The sequence below is a fragment of the Diadema setosum genome, chromosome 20 (assembly GCF_964275005.1).
Source record: "Diadema setosum chromosome 20, eeDiaSeto1, whole genome shotgun sequence".
Classification (NCBI taxonomy): Eukaryota; Metazoa; Echinodermata; class Echinoidea; order Diadematoida; family Diadematidae; genus Diadema; species Diadema setosum.
The window spans coordinates 15,894,998-15,918,246 of NC_092704.1; the positions used below are offsets into that span (position 1 = coordinate 15,894,998).

A 23,249-nucleotide genomic window follows, 5' to 3' on the forward strand; every position below is an offset into this window, starting at 1 on the left:
TTTCACAGAAGCAAAATTTCAAACTGCATTCATAACAGATTTTGAAAATCCGATGGATGGATACATTCCTATGAATGTGTTAGCGTATCTTAGTATGTATCATCTGAGTGGGAGTTCATTTAATTCTATCAATTTTGCAGGACGTCACGATCATGAATATGAGCATTCACTCTATCAACGATTCCTGATGAAGAATTCAGCCATGTCAAAAAAAAAAAAAAAAAACAAATAATAAATACACAAACTGAGAAGAAAGATAGATTTGTTTGATAAATCTATGCAATCAAAAATTGAAAACATTTTATGCAGTTACATGAAGGATTACAGTACAATCATAATCACTGAATCAAAGCAATTGGAGCAGAACCTTCATCCGCTGACTGGCTCACATTAATTTCCTTCAATAATAGTTCTGTACCAGTCCTGAGGATTTATTTCCATGCTTGGTCGATGTCAGTCCTAAGGTAGGGTTAAGACATCTTCCTTATTGGATGCTTATTTGCACGATGTATTGCTTGGATGCAGCGCTGCCAAGGTGCCATGTGGGCAGGGCCCCCGTTTTGCTGTAGGTTTTGGCCAGTCGCAAATGGTTTTTGTTATATTCTATCTCCCACAGCCTGTCACACGGGCACATTAGATTAAAAAATGTATGTATAAAAATCATCACTTTGTTAAATCCTCGTTTCTTTCAATCAACCTGTGCAAATTGCCGGCGCTGTATGACCCAGAAAGTTTCTTACCTTAATCTAACATACCTGGCACAATTCTCTCTCCTTTCTTCCTCTATCTCTCCTTCTGTCTATCCACCCCTCATCTAGCTTTCATTCTCTTTTCGCCATGATGCAATATAATTCTCTCTCCAGCACCTGATCACTTTCCAATTTTTTCACTCTTTTTCTACAAGTTTTTCCATGTTTCACCTCTTTTATCATGTGTCTCTTCCCCTTAGTATCTTTCTCTCAGTATGTTTTCTCTATATATTCCTCTATATGTCTCTATATATCCCTCTATATATCTCTATATATCTCTCTATATATCTCTATATCTCTCTCTATATGTCTCTCTCAGCTCTCTGTTGTATATTCCTCTATATCTCTCTCCATCTCCGGCCCTCTGTTACGCACTTCACAGCACACGCACTACTGCCTGCTAATGGATCAAATGAAACACACTTACCTGCAGTCAGTAGGGAGTTGATTGAAATGGAGGCGATCCGCCGATGAGCGGGGCGATAAAAATCGGCACATGAAAGGGAGAAAAGAATGAAGAAGAAAAAAAAAGGAATTCATTAATTACTGCTGAGTGCATACACCATTGGGCGGTCTTCATTTCTTAGGATTCATAACGCTAGGACAGGTAAGAGTTGAAGAATGCTACAAGTGAGCCCTCTGGTGTCAAATCAAATCAACGTTGCTTGCAAACTCGATCCTACTTTCTTCCTACTTTAGCCATCTAGCAAAGCACGAATGTTCTCACTTGTATCCATTCCCCTCATTTTCCACTCACTGAAATCGTATCCACAGCTTGGCCTCAAGCAAACTACATGAAAATATTCAGCATAAAAACTATACCCACAAACAAATGTAAAAAAAAAAACACTTATCTAATAAGTTAACTCGTCTGTTACCACTTCCAATCTGACTGTACACAACACCAATAAAATATTCAAGAGCCAATCCTAGGAGGGTTAAATAAAATTCAGTCAGCATATGACACACAAAAAAACAACCACTAAACAGTTACTTCATTTCATCTGGACCTGACTGCCATCCACCCCCACAAAAAATAATAATAACCGAAACAGACATATAAATGAAATTTCTATAATCTCTATTTTTTCCTCTTACTCTTTACTATCATCTCTCTTTCAATTGTTACATATAAGCTACAACAACAAATAATTATGATAATGATGATAATAACAATGAAATATAAATGTGAGTGGGGGTAACACATCCCATATTGGAAATGGTACTACAGGTCACAGGGAGAAAAGGTCTGGGATTTAAACAAACCTGTATTTACAACTCAGAAGTTAACTGTGACAAAGCTATCTTTTATCTTCATGAAAATGACAGTGCCAATATTTACGACATTCAAATTGTCAACCTTCATTTGTTCCATTTGATTGCATCTAATATTTGTGGCCATGAGTAAGCATGAATAAGCAGCTTCTTCAAACCACAAAGCGGCCGCTGCAGCTACGGAAATAGCCACTATGGAGACAGAAAAAGCCAGCACAGAATGCAGAAACAGCCATTTTACTTAACCCGTTGAGGACGAGTCCCGAGTATACTTGGGCAAGTGTATATAGGAAATGTATGTTGTAGCAAAATCTGTTTTTCCTCAACGGGTTCAAGGAACAGCTAGCCACTGCTGATACAGAAGAGGCCCCTGCAGCTAAAAAACAACTACTTCAGCTATAGTAACAGAAACAGCCACTGTAGCTATAGAAACAACCATTTCAGATCCAGAAACAACCACTGCAAATCCAAAAACAGCCAGTGCAGCAACAGAAATGTCCATTGAGTCTACAAAAACAGTTGCTGCACCTACAGCAATCAATGGCCACTGAAGATGTGATACAGCCACCGCAGCTACAGAAACAGCCACTGCAGCAACAGAAACAGCCGTACAACTACAGAAAGAGCCACTGCAGCTACAGAAAGAGCCACTGCAGCTACAGAAAGAGCCACTGCAGCTGCCAGGGTACCCAATCCAAACACGATTACCAGGTGGATACTTTTCCCAAATTATTCTGAATAATTTTGAAATTGAATGTAGAAGTATCTGAAAAATGCATGTGAAAATGGTAGCAATCCCCCCCCCCCTCACATTAACACCCATACACACAAAAGAAAAGAAAAATGAACTATAAACCCAACAAGGATCTTCCTTAGGTTGGTTTGTAGCCAGATAAAAGCCAAGAATGTTGGATTGTAGTCAGATAAAAGCCAAGAGTGATAGACTGCAGCCAGATAAAAGCAAAGAGTGTCAGACCAGGGCCCCATTTCATAAAGAGTTGATACGATAGTAACTCTTGCTGGAATGGTAATTGTCATGGTAACGACAAAAATTTTTGTGAATCAGGACTTCCCAACAATTTTGTCAGTGGTAAAATTCCCAGTCGTAGAGTGCCATCCATGAATGGAGAAATGTATGTGTCCATGTCAGGATCAGAGTTAATATTTTCACATGTTGTGAACTTTGCAAATAGCAAACGACTCGTGAAATTTGCAAAAATGAAAACCCTGTGAGTATATGACATATCCAGTATGTCATTTTGGTTTTCAAGACATCTGTTTTAGAAACCCTGCTGATCAAATTTCCCAGACATTTGTAAGGCAGGAATTCATAAAGATGGTGTATCACTTGCTTCCAAGTTCTGCATAAGGAATTCACCAACATCTATACACTTTAAAGAGGAAGGATTTAACCCATCACTTCCAAGAAAACTAGGTGTATCAGCTCTAAGAGTTATTACAATATCTCAAAGTGAATGGGTTTATATGGCCACTCCTACTTGCTAGCTTGATTTCCCCAAACAATAACTCTGACAGCTCCAGGGCAGTAGGGAAATCAGCTTTAAAAGGGTCATTCTTTTTTTCTTCTTGTTTTTATTCTTCTTCTGCTTCTTAAAAGCAGAACTGTAAAGTGCTCAAAGTAACCACAATGAATGGAGGTATAAACAAAAGCTTCATCTTAAGGAATGACAACAAGGAAGAAATAAATACAGATCAACATATCTTCTATGAAACTGATTAATTTCCTACGACGTACAATGAATCTCTACAGACTGGAAACTTGTTATAACTGCTTGGTGTATGCGATGGGTTAAACATAAAGATATATTACAACATACAGCAAGACTTCAAAAAGGCTAATATCAGAAGTTCTATCAGCCCCTTTCTTTCTTTCATTCTACGTTATATATCACATATATTTTCACATATAAACATTATGTATAATTACATACATTCACATGTTCATACATTCATTTATACAGATCATACTACAACTTTAAACGGAGTCGCAAGAAAGAACATTATATGCATACACACACAGAAAGACACCCAAATAGAAAAACAAAACTATACAATGTTCATCACACACAGAATATCTCACAGAACATATGGACACAGATGCAACACACACACATACATACATACATGTTTTATGATGACACTATTTTCATAGGACCAAGAAAATAATTTTAGATGTCCTAAGAAGATTAATATTCATATAAATACAAAACTCCATATAACTTGTTAAATCTGCTGGCAGTAGTACCTCTATTCGAAGGGCATGTCATCAATAAATTCTATAACTCCAATCTCGAATTCAGCCAACCTTACCATCCACTGCTGCGGTTTTCAAGGCACGTATGAAATATGCTGTTAATTTACTGAAATTCTGGAATTCAGGGAAATAGGTTCTTAAATCATTCTTGTAATCTATCATCCAACTTGTGGTATCAATGAACGTGCTCAGAAGAAGAAATGAATTTAGCTAAATGTTTTCATATAGGCCCCCCTACATCACTCACAAAGAAAAAAAAATAGAACAAAATGATAGCATGTAATTAAACTACGTAGAATCAATAATGTTTGAAAATATCCACCCTAAACACTGGTGTTTAACATTCTAGATATAATCCACTGAGAAAATATGAGATACTGACTTCAGAGATAGATATTCATATGGAAAATGTTCTAATTCGTGTAGAATGAATACTGTAAAAGACAAGCAATGCCTGACTGCTATGTGACCAATGTTTAGTGGGTTAGTCTTGCTCCAATGCACTACCACAAATAAACATAGCACTTGATTGAAGGAAAACTTTCATCGATAGGTTTAAGGTACAAATTTACATCTGCAGTAGTTTGCCAAGAATAATTAGCTGACTTGCTATTAAGCAAACACATTGTCTTTGCATACATTTCTGAAAATATCAAGCTAAATTCAAAATGAAATTGCGTTAATTTCATCTGTTTTGTAAAGAATCATAATCCTCCACTGTTGATATTCATATACTTTAATTCTCTAGTGTCACAAGTATTTTCACACCTCTACTGCTCACTTGAATACATATGATCTTATTTCATCATTTGCTTCTTCTTTTTTCTTTTTCTTTTTTTTTTTTTGGGGGGGGGGACAAAGTCCAACACTGTTTACATGTACGGAATAGTATTGATTTCCTTAGTGATGGAACATTGATTTTCATTTCATTAGTATGATACATAAATGCCGACTGCTAACTGTATGTCAATGTCTCCTCACACACACATATTTTGACTCAGTGATAATTCTAATTATAAACTTTTTTATGTACTTTCTGACTTCATCACATGCTTAATATTCTACTAAAGCTCAACTGTCATTCAATTAACATTCTTGGTTATGCGTATTAGTGTTTTGTTTCCTGTTTTGAATTTAAAACAAACACATGGTTATTTGCTCATTTTTGTGTCAACATTTCACATGAATGTATTGGAATATGTGTGAATGAATCATAATGATAATGTTGAACAAACATGGAGTATTATCAATATACATAAATAATTTGTTCTTTATTTTTTATTTTTTATTTCTACACCATGCCGAAAAATAATTTAACTGATATCATATCAAATAAAAATGATATGTAGATTGTATCTGCCTATTCCTCCCTGTTCCTCCATATCTCTTTTTTTTTTTCTCTCTCTCTCTTATATCCCTCTCTCAATTTCCAACCAAGGTTGATCTTCATCTATTCCTATTTATCTCTTATTCCCATTCTGTTTCTATGTACAGAATATTCACATACAACTACACACACTCCCAAAGTTCCTCTCTCTCTCCCACACACACAGAGCCTCCCCCCCCCCCCCCAACCTCCAGTTTCATTTCCCCCATCCTTTCTATGGTGGCTCTAAGTAAATCACGGCTGCAGGGCTAATTGCCTCTTTAGATGTAACACTGAGTTATGGAGTGCAGTCACACAAACCTTCCTCAAGGCATGTAGAGTCTGTCGCCAATCAGGCAGTGGATGGCGTCTCCCAAACTGCCTTGGAGAACTATGGAAAGCAATCAGGCTATTTAACATTTTTTTTTTCTCTCTCTCTCCTTTTCTCCCCCATCACCTTACCTTTCCATAATACTGCGCAAAATCTCCAAAATTGTCCGCGAGGACAAAATTGTTTCCCATTTATGGTTTTTCAAGTGTCTCGAAATAATCAGGACACATGGACTAAGGACCTTCAAGTTATGAGAATATGTACCCTGAGGGATGGAATTTCTATGATGGAAGGAATTTCAATTTTGCTTGCCTACTGAGGTGCAAACTTTATAAATTCTGGATGTATCCACATTATTGCAGACCAAGTAAAATGTTTATTGTACATAGAAAAACATTCTCATGCCCATTTTGCTGTTTTGGCACCATGTGACAATTTTAAAGATAAAGCAACATCTAAACATAGACTATTTTTAGATTATGATATTCTGCTACAAAAATGCAAATATTTTCTATTATTGCACCATCCATTTCATTAGCTTGCTTTCATGAAGGCCCCATTATTTCTTGTACTTTGAGCATAGTCTAATACAAGAGTAAACAGACCTTTGTGTTTATTGAGACAGTTAAGCACTGAGGTAAATTGTCACCTACTTTGTACTTTGTAATTTTGGTACTGAATGGTTGCTTTTTTTTTTTGGTGACATTTTCATGAGAAATATGAAAATGTGAATGTGAAAATTAAATTAGAAAGATCACCCCAGTAATGATATAATCTTGTCATTAAGCCATTGCCTATAGGAATGTGTTGGCTCCTGTATAAAACCCACAATGATTTCAGAATCATGTTGAGAAAGGATTATAAGCAAATAACTGAAAGTAACCATTGGGGCAAGAATAACCAAGCATGTTCTCAACAAAAGAAACAAACAAAAAAATCCTTCATTTTGGATGCTAGAACATCATAATCCACCATATTACTATGCAACTACTCTGCTAAAAAATCACCAGCACTTCCAAGATCAAGTAAGATGGAAGATGTAAACCTTTTGCCACAATTTGTCAAAATTGCACGACTGTTGGGTCGAGTGAACAGTGATAATACTACCAATAGTGGCATCACAAAGCAATACTGAAGTTGCTTTGATTTATTAAGGATTTTCATTTTTGTTCAATATTATGTTTTGTTAGGTATTCTTTTCCTGGATGCCACTGCCGATGTTGTGCGATATGAAAATAAAAAGAAAGACAAAACAACAATGTTAGTTATATCATATAAATGCTTCACACCCAGGCACTTTACTAGTTCCTTTGTCAATACTTGACATAACAACTTACAACAATTGGAAGATGACATTTGAATTCAATGGAAAGAGAATAGCCGCAGTCACAACAGTAAAACTTTAAGAAATTTAACTTCACAAACACTTGGTGAAGTTTGCATTGAAGTGGATTGGTCACATGACAAACTCCATCAAGTTTGTCATCTGGGGCATTTAGACCAAACTATGAGATGATTGTGGGGATTCGGGAAATTTCCTTAGTTTTAGTGGGAAGTTTTGCGACAAGTTTTCAAGAAGTTTGCCATCACACGCGCCAATCTTCGGGAAGTTTTGCCAGTGTGACTGCTGCTGATGAGACCACATATATCTTGTGACATGCTTACATACACCATCAAAGGAGTTCTTTGAAGTATACCATGCCAATTGACCTCCTCCCACAATGGTCCCGAGGTCTGATCCAGTGGCCCGCTTCCTGGACCCATCTCCTAGCATCGTGGTCCTTAACTGATTTAAAGACCAGGTACCAAGGAGAGACCTGACCATGTGTTGGGAAGGTTAGCCTGACTTTGATATATTCGGGAATGCCCAAGTATACTCGGGACTTATCTTCAACGGGTTAATATAGCTGCTCCTGATCTGTCAAAGGCAGCTGGGACCAGTCCATATAAGTCCAGCAGCATGAATAAGCCCACTGATTACAGGAACCTGGTGGGTTCTACATCCAGAGGTCTAGGGGGGTTTCACAATCTCACAAGGAACAAGTTCATTGTTCTCTTCTTCTTCTTACCCATGCACGTCAGAACCTCCTTTAAAAGTTGCATAATATTCTTAAAAGCTTGACTAAATGCTACAGCTTTCAAGATATCTCACAGGAGAAAATCGATACAACAATGGCAAATGAAAGTCTTATCCTGAGATTCAGAGTCATCTGCAGTTTGTTATCATATTTCGTTTTGTGAAGCAGGATGTGTATAATCAGAGAATTGAATTTTTTTCTCTTTTTTACTATTCCTTGCTCTCCGAGAGGAGGAAAAATTCCATTTTCTAAAGCGAAATTGGAAAGACAGTCTCGGAAGACTCAAACTAAAAGGTTAAAAGCATGGCTGCATCAGCTCGAAAATTCTTGGAATGCTAACGAGGGAAGAAAGCATACACGGCTGAAGCCGGATAGGGGTAGATTCGAAAAAGTGTAGTCAAATCCTTCTATGAATTCTACACATGTGCGGGTGTGCCTGGGGAAACGCTGGATGAAAAAGACTGCAGAAATACAAATGGGGTGGGTTTGAAGGACTTTGTTGACGGAAAGAGAGATGAGTTAAAGGTATTGTCGGACCAAGTTTCTAGTATGATGAAATCTGAGTTGCATGCTTAGTCCTACATGCTGTACATGTCTGCAATGTCCATGAAAAACTAAAGTGATGAAATAATTGTGATTACAAATATTTATAGAAATTTTTGAAAACTGAAATTATCTGCAATCGATGCTTGAAATGCTGACTTTCTCTCTTAGACATGGTACTATCAAAATCAACTAATACAGAAATGACTCCTTAGCTGGTGTTGCTCGTGAATAATCCTGATAGTACGAGCATGATTTTTTTTCCACTTTTCTTTAATATTGGAGTGTGTTCACCCATTTTACCATCTTTACACAGCTTAGTCAGCTTCATGGTTTCTTTCCGGTTATTTCTTTTTTCTAGAATGGAAAAACCACAATGTTTAATAGTGTCTTTAAAGTCAGCACTGCATGGAAGACATTTCCCAACAAGCAAATCACAAATATCCCTGTGGCATTTTGCAGGTCAAAAATCTAGGCACCACTTGAAACATTAGGCTCACACTGCTGTCCTCGATGACATCAATACAATTGATGTTTATGATAGACAGTAAACCCTGACCATATTCTATCAGTCTGCATATATTGAAGGCTGGCTCAGCACATAGCCATATTGACCTTGAGAGAGATAAAGATTACTTTCATTGGAATTGGCGAAATTACGGTGGCTGGTGAGTGAAAGATCTGCTCAAAATTGAACAAATATTGGCATAATTACAACAACGTCAATAGCAATACATCCTATGCAGTATCATACCAGCGCAAAAAAAAAAAAAAAAAAATGAAATGAAATGAAAATATGAAAATATGAAAAAAAAAACATACATACATACATATATATATATATATATATATATATACTTGTATATATATCAAGCTTGGTCACATGATCATATTTCATATTGTCACTTGCATGAAATTCCTTCTTCCTCTTCACCCCTGAGAACACCAGACAATGCCTTATGATGAGTTAGTACCAAAAGGAATCAACACTGTCTCAGAGAACTTTAAATAACATAATGTCCTTGACAGACCTTGAGCAGAGTGATGGGGAAAACATGCCCTTCAAGAAATTGTGAAATAACAGATGTCAGCGTGTACATGCATAACAGCCGCGGACTACACTGACAGTAAAAGCATACCAAATGGCATCTTTAGTCATTTTAAAATCTTGGAAATGGCCACATTACAATCTTTTGGCAATTTTCCCTAAATGTTGTCAAATTTTTGAAGGTGCTTCTTTTTTTTTTTTTTGTATCACTGCACTGCAATTATCATTAATTTGCGGCACTGGGCTGATTATCATCCCACTTAGTTAAGATCCACTTACAAACAAATCTTCATAAACCACTTGAGCACGGCACGTGTAGGAAACTTTCAAAGTCAAGTCATTTTATCCCAAGGTCCTAAGCGGCTGAAAGAAAGTTGTTAACAGGGTTTAATAGAACACTTTTCCATACGTCAACACATTTTTTCAAAGGGCTGATTTGCCGACCAGTACACAGTACACTCTGAAACACAAAATTGCATAGTGCATAGTGATTCTAACGATAAAAATATATTTCAATACATTTTTCATGTCCGCAAACCCTCATCCCCCCCTTAAATGAGAAGAATTTATGGACAGAACAGAACCTTCAGAAAATCATGGGTATTATCTACTGATTATTCTTCTTTTCTGATTTTTTGCCTATTATTTTTTTTTTTAAGAACCACAAAATTGGGGGTTATTGCAGCATCTCCTTCCCCCCCCCCCCATTCCATGGCCCCTGCATTATTCCCATTCCTGTAACAATGGGAAGAAGTCATAACTTTCTTCAGTTTTTTTTTTTTTTTTTGCTTTTATTTTTTTTTTCAGGTTGTGTACATAAATTTCATAAGTCTTTAGTGCTTTTGTTATATTCACTAAGTAAAAGAAAGCAAATCAAGGCATGGATGGGATATATTCTGTCTTCCAAAACTGCACTTTACAGCGCAATGTTGCTCATTGGACATGCACAGATAGATTACCAGGTTAGACATGATTCATCCAAAATGTGAAACTCGTGTTACACCTTCCAAGAACGTCAGAGACCCACTGGTCATGTATTGCACAGAGAACCGACTACCAACCCAGGAAGAGCATCATGCCAGACTATACTGAACGTGGCATACACAATCCAATATCATCACGTTTCACATGACATCACTGCATGTCCGGATGATAATGATCATAGATCTTACGAAATCATCCATCGGCTGTTTTTCAATCGTAAACGCCGGGTGAAAAGGTCAAGAAAGAAAAATAGGACCTTGGGGGGAGGGGAGGAAGGGAGAGAGAAAGGGGGTCGAAGAGGACATCCACCCCCAAAGGGCAGTCTTGTGGGGGGGGGGGGGAGCTGCCACTGGCAAACAGTGGCAGATCGAGGGCGCTGCTCAGTGACGCCAGAAGTTGAGTAGTCTCCGCATCAAGGCACAGTCATAAAATTCATGCTCATCACATTATGATAAGATGGCAGTTTCACAAAGAGTATCTTGCATTCCTTAACCCATTGAGGACGGACTGATTTTGCTACAACACGCATTTCCCATAGACCCCTGCCCACGTATACTCGGGACTCATCCTCAACAGGTTAAAAATCATAATGAGGAAATCAATGTCACACATAGAATATCAAGTCTTCTCAACAGATAGCATTGAATCTTACAGGCAAAAGAAAACTGTAAACAATATAGACTGGTACACCCATTCGTCATAAATGACCAGTCTCTGTTCTTTTCTTTGTCTACAATCAATTTGTACCTCAAACGGCCGCGGCAATGTCTAATTTCCGTAACAATGTGTTGACAATACTTTGCCGTGTACAGTGCAACCTTTATATCACTGTACACGAAAAATATGGAGCATTATCTCCAAACTGTCATAGTTATGTAGATTTTTCATGCAAGTTGAGAAAAGAAATATCGAGTTATAAGATCTGAAATGTATTTCTATTGTAATGTCACAATGTTTTGGTCACGATGACAATGGAAAAATTAGATGCAATTATCGCATATAGGCATACACTCTATACCCCTACCTGCTGCACGGTAACTCCACATTACCTAAAGTGCACACAATAAACACTGAAAGTGTGATCCTGCTTGACATCCGTGTATAAGCGCAAGGGAGCGTTAGGTCACCCCATTCATTTGCATGCTGCGTACGGCCAGCATATGAACCCAACCGCTCATGGCAAAATGTTTACATTTATATGCGATAGAAAGAATTCCATATACATCATGCCTTTAAACATTGCATAACATTCACTATGCTTGATGCTCAATGACTAAAGACATTTTTGGCTGCATTCCCCCATTGACGTAATCTATGCAACAACTCTAGCTCCCTGGTTTGTCACTGACTGGCAAACTGTCCATTCCATCGGTAATCAAATGCACGTCAAATCAATACCGGTCACTCTAGATGGTCACAGGATTCCCTTCACGGGCCAAATCGAACCATATACACGATGTAGGTAGGTATCTGATTTCACTGTTACCAATCAAACCTTTGGCCATTCGATGCATGAAGTTAATTACGTCTATTCATGTATGTATGTGTGTATGTATAGACATGGTATATATATATATATATAGAATGAGAGAGAGAGAGAGAGATAACTGGCAGAATTGCTAATGACAGCACACTGAAACGATATTAACTTTTAATGGGAATAAAACCCAAATATACATATGGATTGAGTGAATGCAGCAATATTAGTAGAGCACATCATTGAAAGTTTGAGGGAAATCGGACAATCAATTCCACAATTGTGAATTTTTAAAGCTTCAGTGCAGCCATCGCTGGATGAGAAGACAACTACAGTTTGTGACATCATATATGAAGAACTATAAAAATATAAACAGAAAAGACAATTCATACAACTTGCTGTAGTCATCTTCCTATTCAGTCATATCTTCTTCCTTTTTTTATCTCACTCTCTCTCTCCCTATATATCTCTCTTTTCTACTTCTTTTTCCATATATTCCTCTCTTTTCCATCTCTATCTTGCTATATCTCTCTCTTTTCTATGGTTCTCCCAATATACCTCTCTTTTTCTATTTCTCTCTCCCTCCCTATATCCCTGTCATTTTGTATCTCTCTCTCTCTCTCCCTGTATCTCTCTCTCTCTCTTTCTCCTCTCTTTCTCTCTCTTTCACTCACCCACCCTCCAAGTTCATCTTACTTTTACTCACTTTTTTTTTCTCCTGGTGTCATGCATTCCATTTAATAGTCATCTGTCTTGTTCTGATACAACTGAGAATCACCACTAACATCCTACTTTAGCAGAATCATGTAAGACTAATATGACTGAACACAGAGATGTGACAAGCAATCTCCCTGTCACATATTGATATATTCCCAGTACATAAGATACGGTGACAACAATTGCAAACCAGCATACTCAAACAAGAACACACAGTAAGTTCTCAGCAAGCCACAAAATGAAAGCATTAGGGATAGATAACAAGATGTAATGCATCACACAACTGAATGTTCTTGTGAGCTAGGATATAAATACTGGTCATGTAAAGAAGTGAGCAAGATTTTAGGAAGTGTACAGGAGAATTTAAGCCGGAAATGATGATGATGATGATGATGATGAGGGTAAAAATGCATGCATGGCTCAAATGAGACAGCTCATGAATATCTACCTCCGTAATATCCCAACATAATGAGGAAAATCAATGGATACTAAAAAAAACCTTGATGCATTATGAACAACCTTGCCGGTTATTTTTTGTGGGAGAAATGAATCGCGGAAAGGCTTGAAATATCCAAGAGGGGAGGCGGGCCGCAATCCAAACAAAACCTTGAAATCTCCCCCAGGCCTTATCATTCCGGGAGACTTCCCCTGGCAATGCAGATTTCAATCTCCGCTAATTAATGGCGTAACAACATGATGATAAACATCACACCTCACTCATTCAGCTCTCAGACGGGAGCGACATACATGCTCAATGTCAACACATTGTATATACACAATATCATTTCCCCACCTCGACTCATCCTCTCCGGCAACAACTTTCATTTCCTCTCTTTTCCTTCTCTACAACATCTTTTCTTTTTTCTATCGAGATCCCCATCCCGGCCTCGACAACAGGCTCAAGGATGGGGTATTTTCATCTTCTAATTCTTCTTTTTTTTTTTGGAGGAGAACTTAATTGTCGGAACTCCACCCCGGATTTGGCAGAGAGGCAGAACAGCGACATCCGAGAGGGAGGGAGTCCCCGTCAGCGACGCAACGATGACGACGAGGCGGTAATTACACAAACTACTTCACAATTCAACTACAATCATCCTTGAGCTGCCCTGTGGTGAGTTTACGGTGGGTGAAGGTTGGAGTGTTCTGCAGATTTTTACGCCAGTGGCGGAACACTTTCTATTTCCAGGAGAGCCCCCCAGTGGCATGCTTATATTACGCTGAAAGAAGGCAGGAGGAGGGGCTGATGTCATCAAAATCATGTCGTCAGAGTAATTTGCAACTAAGAGATTCTACTTTTACTTTGTAATCAAATGCTGAAAATGTTTATTGGCGACAAGAATGGGAAGGAGGAGATGGGCGGAGTAGGAGGCTCTGGTCCCGAAGGCGGTATCCATGGCGACGGGAGGTTGCAGAGAGGACAGAGGAAATGAAGTAAGGGAGAGAGGGATGCACGTCAGGTGGTGGATAATATTGGGAGCAGATAGTTGAATGATAACAGAGAGGATGCTTTCTATGTTATGATGACAGGAACAAAGAGAACAAAAAAACAAAATCAGGATTTCTAATGGCTTAAAAAAATGACAGTGAGATAAACCAGGAAAACGGAAAACTGACATATTAGGGATATTTGGAAAATGCTCACTAAAATTTCAAGGGGATGCTGCAGAGGAGCATGATAGGTGTTATGATGATGACAAGATAATCAGAAAAGTGATGGCAGCTGTCATATATGTAAGTATCACTGCTCCTCATAGAGTCAATGAGTACATCATTTCTCACTATTTGAAATATTTTGAACTTGGTATCCACTCTCTTTTTACCTGTGCATACATCTATGTTTCTAACAAAGGGAAAGAAAGAAAAAAAGTAAAAGAAAAAAAAAGAATGATACTTCTACTAATATTGCCGTCACCTATCTGCATGTCAAACACAGCCTCTTCTTTCCACACTCCAACAGCATATCAAAAAAATGGAGAAACACCACTGTGTTTACACAAGCAGTACAATTGTGGGAGAATACAATGTATCTCTAATACCTTACCATAGGGAACATTCATCATGCATACATGTAGCTGGTAAGAGCAGGAGCATTTCTTCTCTAAAAAGAAAACTGTTGCATCTGAATATGAACTTCACACATATACCAGTTGAAAATCACATGTTCACGATGTGCATGGCTACAAAGGGTTCAGTGGAAATCTATATTCCTGGTTTAATATAAACAGAAACAGCTCTCATAAAATAACACCAACAAAAGCAGATGTCACACCCTTATGTTTCTTTGACCCACAATCAAACTTGTAAACTAAAGAATGATAACTTCATAGTTACACAGGAAAAAAGTAACAATTCAGAAATTGTTCACTCTGGACTTATCCATGCATGATCATTTCTGATCATCATGAATTTATCCCCCCAAACCTAGAACTATCCATCCTTTTTCATCCATTCTCCAAAGCCTCTTTAACAATGCGGGGATTCCTGATGTATCTCTGAAGATCACCCCTGGGGCTCAGTAACTTCACTTGTTGCAGAAGACACTAGTCGATGAAAGGCGCTTTAAAAAAGGGAAAACACATGACACATGATTTAGAGTTTATTGGCCTCTGGTATCTCAGGAGGTGGGAAAGATGTACCTGGGAACGACACCTTTCTCCGTCTGAAATTCCCATCGCTCACATTGCTGCTCTCGTATGCGGCCACTGGAGAACATGAAAGGTTAACTCAATCTTTTACAGGGACAGAAAGGGGGGGGGTATTGGGCCAACTGGTTTCCCTTTACACACCTACCTTCTTCTCTTGTCTCTAAGCCAGGGTAAGATGTTGGGGGGAAAACCATGAGGAAACATCAATCTAACCTTTGCTTTTGTTTTCATGTCAAATGACAGGAGATATTGTGTGACAACAACGACAGCGTTCATGCAGGAATCCTACTTTTACACACAAACTTTAAACCTAAATACAAATCCACTCTGTTCTTAAAAAGCAACATATATGTTTAGTCCCAAATACCAACATAAGCACTGGGAATTTTCACACAAACGGCCTTTCCACAGGTATTGATGTTTTATATCCATAAACCTAAGGATATACAGTATGTCCCCCCCCCCAAAAAAAAAAAAAAAAAAAAATTACAATCCACTTTTTGCACTGATAACACCCAATATGATTAAACCGTCTAAATGTAACTACAGGGTCTTAAAATATGACATCTTAGCTCTATTTTGTAGAAAACCCCATTCAATTTGATTAAGCGGTCACAGAGAAATGTGGATTGTTATAAAGCATGTCATGAGCCTGATTCTTCCAATTTTAGCACTTGGATGCTCTTGGAAATGCAAATTCATGTGTGAACACAATAGACAGAACTTGGAGGGAAGAGATTTCTGACATGCTCTACAAAATTCCTCATTTCTCTTTGACCACTGAAGTAAATCGAATGGGGTTTTCTGTGAGATGTGGGCAATGAGTTATAGTTTCATACCGTGAAAACGTACTTGGATTGATTCACTATTTTTAAAGCTATCGTTGCGGAGGGTACGGCTGTAATTTTTTTTTTGTGGGGGGGGGGCGGACATATGGTATATAACTCTGCATATTTGCCATCACTGGTATATATAGTCATCATCAAATATCCAGTGCAAAATGGTGATATTCTTTTTTTTTTTTTTTCTTTCTATCTGTGGTTTACTTTGACTATACCAAAGTACCATCAGCTTCAATTGCTTGCATTTGGGAAGGAAAAGATGGTAACATAAGTGCCTTGGAGTGAGGGGGAGTACATCCTTTTCATACGAGGCAATCTCACTAAAAGCATTTCCCTGCACAAACATGACAAAGGTGACTGACAGAAAAACATGGATTATCACATTAAGAATTCAATTTGTGTACAGGTACAATCAGATCTCAATACCAGAAATTTAGAGATACTGTGTATCCACTGTATGTGAGAGCAAATAACATTATATTCATTTTCAACCATTTTATCCAGATTAAACAAAAAATTGGTTGGCTAAGCAGTCTTTGTAGTTCCTCTATTATAAAAACATATTTTGGGGGGTATGTGTGAGTGTGTATGTCAGTACATATATGCATGTTTATATTTCAAAAAACGGCCAAATGAAACAAATTGCAAAGTATGAGGAATGAATAGCAAAACAGTGGGACATATACCACTGCCAACATGCAGAACTACAAAAACTGCCTTCCTGCTAAAAAGCAACAACACAAAAAACAAAACAAATACCAAACAAACAAACATGAGATGGGTGTCATACACAAGGTATTCAGACTTCACTTTGCAGTCATAATTTCTCTATTCATCTCCAGGTTTATAAGTATTGGTTTCATATTTAGGTATCTATATAAGCCATAATACATATCAAAATCAAACACTCCTCATTGATTTGAAGAGCACTGCCAAGCAACACATACATTTGTATGCATTTCAATCACCATCAAAGTTGCTAGCCATTACCCTGAAGTAGAGTGTCATTTCATGACACATGTATGGTGTGAAATGTGATAGGAGTAATTGTAAGTGCAGTGTGCACTGTGAATGTGTGCTTGTCTGTTGTAGAGAGTTACAGCTGGGGCAAGTTCACTACCACCCCTCAGAGTCTGCAGGAAATTGCTAGGTGAGAACTAGGGCATGTTTATTCTGTAGGGGTCACAGGAATAGATAATTTCTGTGCTTCTTCAATGGCAGCAGCGTTGATGCCATATATTTGCAAAATATATTTTCATGTCTTAGAAATTCCCTAGAAATGGTACCCTCTTGTTGGAAGATATACAGGACAACACAGAGGGAACACTATTAAAGGGAAGGTAAACCCAAAGAACAATGTGGATTGAGTGAAAGCAGCAACATTAGTAGAACACATCAGTGAAAGTTTGAGGAAAATCGGACAATCGATGCAAAAGTTATGAATTTTTAAAGTTTTGGTGTTAGAACCGCTGGGTGAGGAGACTACTAGAGGATATGACGTATGAGTGGACAACAATACAAAGAAAATATAAAGGAAATTCAACAAATATTCACTTTTCTACAATCATGAAAGAGCAATGGACCAACCGCTTTCAGAAAGCAGGGGGAATAATTGCTACCCTTAACATATGTCAATATCAAGTTGATGGAATTTGTAATTTTCATGAAAAATGGATTTTTGTAGAATTTTCTTTATATTTTCTTGGTATTGTTGTCCACTCATACGTCATAACCTCTAGTAGTCTCCTCACCCAGCGGTTCCAACATCAAAACTTTAAAAATTCATAACTTTTGCATCGATTGTCCGATTTTCTTCAAACTTTCACTGATGTGTTCTACTAATGTTGCTGCTTTCACTCAATCCACATTGTTCTTGGGGTTTATCTTCCCTTTAAGATGTCATATTTTGAATATTATCACATGATGACTTAACCCATTGAGGACGAGCTGATTTTACTATTAATAACATGCAATTCCCACACAGACACCTGGCTGAGTAAACCCTGGTCTCGTCTTCAATGCACTAAACTGCACAGCCCTCTCTACTGCTTAAAAATGGATGAGAAAGTTGTATCCTGACTAAAAGCCACTACGTAGCATCAACATCCTGTGAGCATGAAATAACAACAGCACATTAGTTGAGGGGTTTTCGGGGAGGGGGGGAGGAGATGATGAGACCCTTTAAGAGCAGAAATCAATGTGAAGCCATCTTGCCTACATCTCTCTCCAGCATGCAACCGATGGAAACACACACAAAGGTCGCAACCCACCACGCTGTCAAGACAAAGTGCACTCTGGGAGGCAACTGTTCAAGTCTATCAGAGAGGCTGGCCACAGCTAGGAGCTCCAGCAGACACGAGCGTGTCGACGAAGACAAAAATGAAGAACAAGAAAGACAGACAAACAGACAGACAAACAGACAGACAGACAAACAGACAGACAGACAAACAGACAGACAAACAGACAGACAGACAGACAGACAGATAGAATATGACAGAGGAAGACAAAGGTTTGAGAGAAAAGACGACAATGATATAGCACAGACCTTGACAGATTGCAGACGACAAAGTAGAGAGCAGGACAGACAGACAGACAGACAGACAGACAGACAGCACATTACAGCTAAGTATCAAAAAAAAGAGAGAGAGAGAGAGAAAGGGAAAAGAAGACAGCACGATACAAAAGAGAGCCTACCAATTAAAGGAAACACCTTAATGGCACAAGAGAAGAGAAAGCATTTGACAGGAAATAGATACGGCTACCATGGCGTGGCAAGGCACTGCTCTGAAGGCTTTAGGATGTAGGAAAACGAAAGGAAGGTAAAAAGCACCAAGGAGAAAAAAGAAGTGTGGGGTGGGAGAAGGATATAAGTGGAAGAGATATAGTAATACACAGAGAAAAGGAAGAGGAAAATATCATGACAATAGGTGAATTCAGATTAGAATTACCATGGTAATTTGTTGTCACCGTTCTCACTGACAAAACACCATGACAATAAGATACCATGGGGTTTCAGTAAGTATCATTTTCATTCGTGACAATACCGTATGTCATTTCTGGCCCGAAAAAATACATCTCTCCGAGGTAAGCACTGCGCATACGCATAATATATCCTATGGGGAGAGGACAGAAAGTGGGTCGGGTCGCGCGAGAAATACACCTTGTACGATCGGTGGTATTTCATGGCACAATTCACACTCATCTGGCATGCCTTTTTTTGTGCAAAGTTTGCATTACCCCCGTAACTACCACTGTATATTGCTGTGTATTTTTGTTCACATTATGAAATATGGTGTGCATTATCACCATATTTCACCATAAGTGTGAATGGGTCTAGAATTAATAGGAAAAGTCAATTTGCAGATGGGCCATTTCCAAATATGAGTTTGGGGCATAAGCTCTACTGACATACTGAGCTGCAATTGATTAACAGATTATTTTTAGTGGCACAAAAATACTATCCATGTACTGAGCAATCAGACAATCAATCACAAACCTGTATAATACAGGGAGCTGATGGACCTTTGCATGTATTTACAGACTTTTGCCAGCTCTTTGCTTCTGGACTGGCAATTCTGAAGGTCCACATCACCTGATAAGTGTTTTGTTTGCATGGTTGCTTACTTATGTTTTGTTTGTATGTTTGCTTATTTGTTTTTGTTTGTTTGTTTGCCTGTTTGGTGTTCGCATGTTTGTTTTGATCTGTTCTTATTCCTTGAATTATAGATTCAGTGCAATGGTTTCAAATGAGGCTTTTGTGGGATGAGGTTTAAAAATCTATTGAAGCCCACAAGGCAGCATTTTTTTTTTTATCATAACTCCAAATGAAATAATCTTCATAACATAATGGCATATTATGAGATGTCTTCTAATCCACATATTGTATTTTACCTTCTCTTTTGTGTGTGTGTGTATGTGTGTGTACAAAAGTGGCTCAATATTTGCTGAACCGACTTTTCTCCAGTATCCTTATTTTTGTTAAAATTGCCGTGGGGGGTACGAGAGGAGGAAGAATGAAAAATTACTAAAGAGGAAGCAGGAAGACAAAAAAAAAGGGACAAAGACGCACACTTATGACAAAATTTTATACTTGTAGTATATATATATATATCTATATAGATAGATAGATAGAAGACGCACACTTATGACAAAATTTTATACTTGTAGTATATATATATATATATCTATATAGATAGATAGATAGATAGATATTTACATGAGCACACACAAGTAGGATCATGTGCAAATTATGTATATACATATAATGTACATATATGTGTGTTTGTGTAATATTTATATATGTGTATATCTATACTGAAAAGTGAAAATTTTTACAGTGTGGAAATTTCTCTCGCATTTCACACGACTAGAAACTAGCGCAAAAATAAAAGCACACAAATATTTTTGCTTGTTGAATGTACCACTAGGTAAGGCCTATGTAATGTCTTGATTCCGCGGGATTAAAAACACGCAAAAATTAATCTTACTCCGCAGAGCACGAAAAATCACTTTCTCAAAAATATCCACTTTTACAGTAGGACAAAGAGAGAGACAGACAGTCTATTTCCTACTTTATATATCTTTATGCTACGACGTTACGACAAAATGCAGAAACTCTGCGTCCATTAGCTACACCCCATTACTTTTCACTTACGCTCCAACTCGTGCCTGCGCCACATGATAAAAATAGAAGCAGCGAAACATGGGGAGAGTGTCCGAACACAGTCTCCTGCCCATTACAGACAGAGCAGTGTGCCTATAAATAAAATTTTAAACATAATTCTTTTCTCATTTTTTTTTTTACAAATCAGAAGGACATTACCCATCTATGTCTAGTCTTGGAATACAAAATGACTTTCTCTAGTACGTACCTCTTTTGCTTCCACAGGGCAGCTTGTATCTATTCTTTTATGGTTCAACTGTTTTTAACTAGCCTTAACATTACTGCAAATGGTACAAGAGTTTAATGAATTTTCCTTTTGTGTTGCTTTGTTTGATCTGGAATAATTTGCACAAAGCAAAGCAAGGAGATTCTATTTTGTAGGATTGTGCAAATGAAATTTAAGACGAAAAGAAATGAGAGACACTGATGAATAGGTAATTTATGGCTCAAGAATTATCCCCTTCACAGATCTTTAGTCCTTTTTGTTTTTTCAGCATGTGTCAACCATCATGGGTATCTGAATACATTGACGGTTTATATGGTTTGAGACACAGCTGTTGAACAGAATGTAATTTGTATAGCTACCAGTTATTGAAGATACTTATTCATGTCTCTGAATGCTCTGCAAACTTGAACTCTCACATAAATAAGTTTTGAAGAACGTGATTACAAACAAGATTTGGTGCAAGTGTAAAACGCTTTCAAGTTCCATGTTTGGGTGAATGGATGGACACAGAAGAGGCTTCCCAATGAGACTGTTATTGATGATGGAGGGTGCAGCCTGCATCCCTCTGACAGAGGGGGGAAGAAAAAAAAACCTGCACAAACCCAATCCTCAGTTCTAGTGAGAAGCAAGATTGAGCGAAATGCACCAAAAGTACTATCTCAATCGCCATCCAAATCATCCAAAAGGGGGTTATATCGTCGGGTTGATCCAAGAAGACGTTTGAGACTGCAGCACTGCAGTCGCTGTCAGTCGTACTGAAACAGAACATGACTTTTCTCATCCTCCACCATATTGTCTCTGGCCATGCCGCCCCCCCCCCTTCCTCTTTTCTCACGCTTAGGCAATGCACCCCACAGTCAAACAAAGCGCAACTGCACGTCAGAAAGCGTCCCCCGCTTCACGAAGGTGGGACAAAATGCACGCACCATACAGCAACCAATGATAGCTCGTACGAACTAATAGATAAACACCGTCGTGCATTCCGTGATCTTCTCTCTCTCTCTCTCTCTCTCTCTCTCTCTCTCTCTCTCCGTGTATCATCCATCCAAATTCTGGGTCACAGAGCGCCATGGGGTCAAAGGTCACTGTCAGGGTCAGACCAAAAGTTTGAGTTTCTGTTCACATCCCTGTGTCATCCTAGCTATCTGCATCTCTGTCTCTAAACTCAATTCATAGAGTCTTCTCCCTTCATTCTCCCTCTCTCCCATCCCTCTCATTCTATCTCTCTCTCTCTTCCTCTCCCCTTGTCTCTTACTCTCTCTCCCCCTCTGTCGTTCAGATTCCTTTATAACCATCTCCCTGTGTAAGAAAAAAAAAAACCCCAAAATTAAGAAAGAAAATCATGCACAGTCACGATCACCCAAGACACCCACAGTATATAATGTTTCTCTACACTGATGAACCCTGAAGGAAATTGAAAATGAGATTTTAAATTCCTGGACATCTTAATTCCCCAAGAAAAAAAAAAAGAAAACAAAAGAAAATTAGGGTGGATTTGTAGGGTAAATCTATCACTAATTGCATGTGTTCTTAAACTGTTTTGTTTATGTGCATTCTATTTATTGTACTACTTGTTATTAAAATGAAGGTATAGAAAAAAGATGACAGAAAAAGTTGGAAGCATCTTCTTGTTAATTCATATCAGGGGTGTCTCTCTTTTATGCAAAGTTTTTCACAAATTTCAGACCATACCAGATATCTTCCTCAAATCCTTTTATCTTTTCTCCCACTCTCTCTTCTTTTCTCTCTCTCCTTCTTTTATCCCTTCCTCCCTTCTGCCCTTCTTTCTCTCTTAATATGCATTCCATCCAATTCTTCCACAAAGTTGAAAAGAAATCTTCTCGGGAACAAGAGTGCTCCTATCAACCCACTCTGAACAAGACTTTGAAATCTCATGATATACTATGTGGAGGCTCCATTATATTCCCAGAGGTTCTGTGGGTTAATCAGAAAGGAACAGTTGACAGGTACTAAAGAAGAGTTTAGTGTTTTTAAGGTTGTGGCTTTTCCTCTCTCACTCGGTCCATCAC

At 38.1% G+C, this 23,249-nt stretch overlaps 1 protein-coding gene across 6 annotated transcripts in view; it reads right to left on the reverse strand.

The window, feature by feature from the left end:
* LOC140243716 (RNA-binding motif, single-stranded-interacting protein 2-like) overlaps positions 1–23,249 on the reverse strand; it is a 540,753-nt gene that overhangs the window by 335,928 nt on the left and 181,576 nt on the right. The window lies entirely within an intron of this gene.